The sequence below is a fragment of the Penaeus monodon genome, chromosome 8 (genome assembly GCF_015228065.2).
Source record: "Penaeus monodon isolate SGIC_2016 chromosome 8, NSTDA_Pmon_1, whole genome shotgun sequence".
NCBI lineage: Eukaryota > Metazoa > Arthropoda > Malacostraca > Decapoda > Penaeidae > Penaeus > Penaeus monodon.
The window spans coordinates 38,379,640-38,384,639 of record NC_051393.1 but is presented as its reverse complement, the minus strand read 5'-3'; the positions used below and the strand labels follow the sequence as shown (position 1 = coordinate 38,384,639).

Sequence of the window (5,000 nt, the reverse complement as noted above, 5' to 3'; positions counted from 1 at the left end):
GTTTCAACTGCAACAAATTTAATGTGTTCGTGATTTTATCTTATCACGAATATCATTTAATTTTATCTCGTTCCTACCCTCGCCCCGATTGACCGCACTTTCTCCCTTCCAGTCGGTTGGGAGTGGAAAGGGTCAAGAAAAGACTGCTCGTTTTTCCCTTAATTTGGTTGTTGTTTTGTTGACACCTTGGGAATTAACCGTAGCACCGTTACATTGCTCATTGGTGACACGTTCTATCGGCACTAGTACAGAGCTTGTAACGCGATTTTATATTTTATATAAATTCATTATTTTGAGTACAGTGTAGGATCTTCCCCCATATCATAGTGCACAGAGATGCCCGATATAACCCGGGGATGTGTAAATCACCTAATCGTTCGATTGGCAACTTTTGAGTCGGTGTGACCCACAGTTACATCTGTTAATTAATGTAGGACCAGGGTCTAAGCTAGAATAATTAGTTGCTTATTAATCACACCCTTCTCACCCTCTAGAAGTCGCTTGCATTTTTGGGCAATTCCCAACTGATCGTGTGATTCGTGTAGTTAGATACCCGTAGTGAATGTCACGAACGCCCATCACAGATACGCAGAAGAGAGCAGGTTATTTAGAGAAGTAAAGAGTCAAGCTGTAATACCAATATCACTACCCCTGCTAAGCCATTGTAATAGGGTTCTGAGCCCATTACAGTGTGTGTGTGTGTGTGTATGTGTGTATGTGTGTATGTGTGCATGTGTGTGTATATATATGAAAAATATATAGGAAAACAATTACATTTCACACCTCTGTCCCCAGCAGCTGCCTTTTCTCCTTGGGCAGACACAGGTACTTGCTCTGCTTTCTCCTTTGGCACTTCTAAGATGTAAATAAGCATCTACCCTTAAAGGGAGGCACTGCATAAAAGGACACATTTCAACAGGCAGAGATGGAGAGGGAGAGACACTGCAGACAAGCCAAGCAACACAGGGTCCAGCTCCACTACCTCGTCCTCGACCCCAGGGACACAGGGGTTAAGACCCCTTTCACATTCACCTCCACTAAGGCCACTCTCTCTCGCTGATATCTGGTGGCAAGCAGTGCTCAAGAAATTCTCGTTGATATCTGATGGCAGTGGTGTTCACAACACATCACAACACCAAAGCTAATTCGCCTACTACCCTGTGAGACCATACTCCTCGCTGACGCCTGTTGCCGATCAAGTTATGTGCTGACAAGGCACTCCTGTCGAAGTGCCTCCCTTAAAGTCCAGCCATTGCTACCAAGTCCACCTACCCGCACCATGTCTGCTCAACTACTTCGTGCTAACCACTCACGCCTGTGCTACCTTCCTGACGAAGTCGCTGAAGATACATCCTCACACTTTATGCTGCCCCACTTGCCATTCTGGCCACCTGTCACATCAGTTCACGAACTCTTGTCAGCACAACTATGGAGTTGCCGTTCTACTCAGCACCACCAACACTTCCTCTTTACTATTAAAAGTAAGTGTGCCTATTAGTGCCAGATTAACTATTACCTGCCGTATACACACCCGCACCTTACATACGACTTGCCATCTTTCATATTCAAGTAAACGCCACTCAACAAATACACACCACTAACTCTATACTACACAACTTCTCACTTTTAACCATTGTTTTTTCAACGCAAAAAACGAAGTCACACACAAATATAAAAAAGTGACACACCCTCACCTCACACCTCAGTGCCCCGCCCTAACCATTCCGTAATTGATATATTTTGTTATTAGTGTTTTTTCTGTTACTATTCTTTGTCTTCACATTCCAGTTTAGTATATTTTATCTTTTCTCAGAGCAAATAATTACGTGCCGATTTATTCAATTGTTGTTATATTCTTTTGTTCATATGTATATTACTCATGTTTATTGTTGGCAAATTCATAAAATTGTTTCTTCTTCTTCTTTATATGGTATGCCTATTAACAATTACTTCATTACTACATGCTTCTTCGGTAATATTCTGTGAGTATACATACGTTTTTGTGTTTCTTTGTAATAATTTCCTTATACTTGTGCTGATCGTCCGCTCATTCACAAATAGGTTTCGATTTCCAAACTAACCTCTCTACACAGAATTCACTTGAGGATTATGAATTGCACTAACTGCCATCCTTGTGACTTATAACTGAACCCAAATCGCTTTCATGACGTCCTCTCGAAGTTCGATATCTTGTCCTCGGTTGTGCTGAAACTTACGCTTTGGTTTGGTGAATATGTAACATGTAACTAACAGATGGTATTCTCTTCAATTGCACAAAATGGCAACGCATTGCAGACACCATGCTTTATATAAGCTTACATAGTTATTATCACTTCAAGTTAATTTTAAGCCCAGCTCATGGCTGAAAGCGAAGGAATCCTGCGCGCGCCGCAACGAGAAATTACGTACACTTTGCATACGTCCGAGACACACACGAGGTAGAATTAGGTTCAGTCCCAGCTGCCTCTGTGTTCGAAGCATATATACTTGCATATTTAGGCCACAGATGTGGAGTTTTTGTCCAATTAATTGTTCTCTCTACAATATGATGATATTCTACTGAACTTGCTAATACTGACATATCCAAAGTAATTAACACCTCCACGCTTGACATGTTACCCTTCTTGTGACGAATGTCCTTATTATGCTCTCATTTTTCTGGCATTTTAGCAAGGCGATTGACAAAAATATTTTTATCCTCCTCCTTAGCCCTTTTATTGGCCTGGTACATTTATACTAAAGCCTCTGAAGACAATGTGACCCTTGTTGCTACTAAATGTTGCATCTCAGTGCGAAACCTCCGTCACACCTCCTATACTGGCATGCGACAACCCTGGCGACTATCGGACCACCAGGAACCATCTGTATGATGCCGAGCAGATCCTGTATCCCTATATGTTTATTGCAGTGTTTCAAGCGTTGGGGATGGCTGTCTAATCTGCTTTCTCTTTTGGTACTTCTATGACGTAAGGAAGCATCCGCCCTTGAAGGGAGCCACCACATAAAAGGACACATTTCAACAGACAGAGACTGAGAGGGAGAGACACGGCAGACAGGCCAAGCTACACAGGGTCGAGCTCCACTACCTCATCCTCGACCCATATCTACCTTTAACAATAAATCAGCAAGCTACAGCCCCTTTCATTCACTTACACTAAGGCCACTCTCCCTTGTTGATATCTGGTGGCAAGCGGTGCTCAAGAAACTCTCTCGTTGACATCTGGTGACAGTTGTGTTCCCAAACTCTCTCTTTGACATTTATATACGTCCACATATAAGACAGTTTAAGCAATAACAATAATTCAAATATAACGTTAATGTCCATTAATGATCTCGAGGATCGTTGGATTGGGGCTGTTCTTGTAGCGATCCGTGCGGCTCTGAAGGGAGCCAGTTTGTTGCAGGAGCGGAAGGAGCGGCGGGAAGAGGCGGTGGCGAGGGCTGTTCAGCAGTTGGTTGCCGGATGATCTGCGACGTTGTTCATAGAGACTGAAGATCGGGAGGAGTTGAAGAGTTGGGTTCGCTGTAGGTAATGTAACTTGAGCCCAAGAAGATTCTAGTGGCACGCCGTTGCAGTCGCTCTATTGGTCTCCGTTGATTGAGAGTAATCTATGTATGTGACGGTTATGCATGCATGTGTGTGTGTGTGTGTGTGTGTGTGTGTGTGTGTGTGTGTGTGTGTGTGTGTGTGTGTGTGTGTGTGTGTGTGTGTGTGTGCACAGTTTCTAAACTGGAAATCACTATCTAGAGGTGAACTTTAAATGGTAGTACTTAACCTAGCCAGGAAAAACTCTTCCTGCCCAGCCTTGGCATCATTAGAATTCCTGATACAAACACAGATGAGGAGAACGGCTGCCCAGTTGCTTTCATGATCCTGTTAAGGATGTTACGGAATTTTAATCGCCATTAACTTCTTCGACCGCCACATCGGACAATAAAACACGTCACCATTGTATTCCCTGAGCGCCAATATTTGTTTTACCAATAATAGTTTCATTTCTTCCTGAATGGCAAGCAATGGCTCCTCAAACCTCGCCAATATTTCGCCTATTGAATGAAGCGGCTTTGTAATTTACTGTGTAAGTAAGGCCTACTATGAAATCACGATGCCTATTCTTGGAATAGTAAGTTAATGATAATGACGATGATCATGTGGAGGTGGAGGTGGAGGAGGAGGTGGAGAAGGAGAGGAGGTAGAGAAGGAGGAGGTGGAGGTGGAGGAAGAAGAGGTGGAGGTGAAGGAGGAGGAGGAGGAAGAGGTGGCGATGAAGAAGGAGGAGGAGGGAATAGAGGAGGTGGAGGTAGGGTAGAGGAGGGAGGAGGAGGACGGAGGAGGAGGAGGACGGAGGAGGAGGAGGAGGAGAGGAGGAGGAGGAGGAGGAGGAGGAGGAGGAGGAGGAGGAGGAGGAGGAGGAGGAGGAGGAGGAGGACGACGACGACGACGACGACGATGTGGCAGCGATGAAGATGACAAAAAAAAATCTCTGTATAATCCTATTGTAATGATGATGAATATGATAATGAATTTGACGATGGTAATGATCACCGTTTTAATCATCAGCCTCACCCCGAACGATTGATGTGGGTATATTAGAATATTCGCCCGTCACGCTCAGCTTACATCGTGTGGCAGAATAATACGCTTGGTTAAATTACCTGTAAAATATGCCAACACATGTCCCTCAAACCACCAAATATCACTCAGTTCAGTAGCTCATCGCCTTGCATTATCTTCGTTTAGTAAATCAGTTTTCTTTTTCAGTGTATATCAATTAGAAGTAGTTTTTATTCGTTCTCGGAACACTGGAAATTTAGAAAAAAAAAAAAACATTTGCCGAACACCCAGCAAACGGCGGTCCTTATAGTGTGGGACGAAAACTGCGGCGACGCATTGTAAAGGCGAGGGAAGTCCCACATCCTAAAGTTGTGATAGGAGCCGCTACGTTACTTAGTGCATGGGCCTCTCATATGAAATAATAATAACAATGAAGATGATAACA

The 5,000-nt window shown here is 43.6% G+C and overlaps 1 protein-coding gene across 2 annotated transcripts in view; it reads left to right on the top strand.

Moving 5' to 3' along the window:
• Positions 1-5,000, top strand: part of LOC119576343 — a 12,457-nt gene that overhangs the window by 1,214 nt on the left and 6,243 nt on the right. Inside the window, exon 1 of one of the 2 annotated variants that reach the window (XR_005229051.1) lies at positions 4,700-4,740. The exons of the other annotated variant lie outside the window; for it this stretch is intronic. The gene's annotated coding sequence lies outside the window, so the exon portion shown is untranslated. Of the gene's footprint in view, positions 1-4,699; positions 4,741-5,000 lie in introns of those variants that run through there. 2 annotated transcript variants of the gene reach the window in all.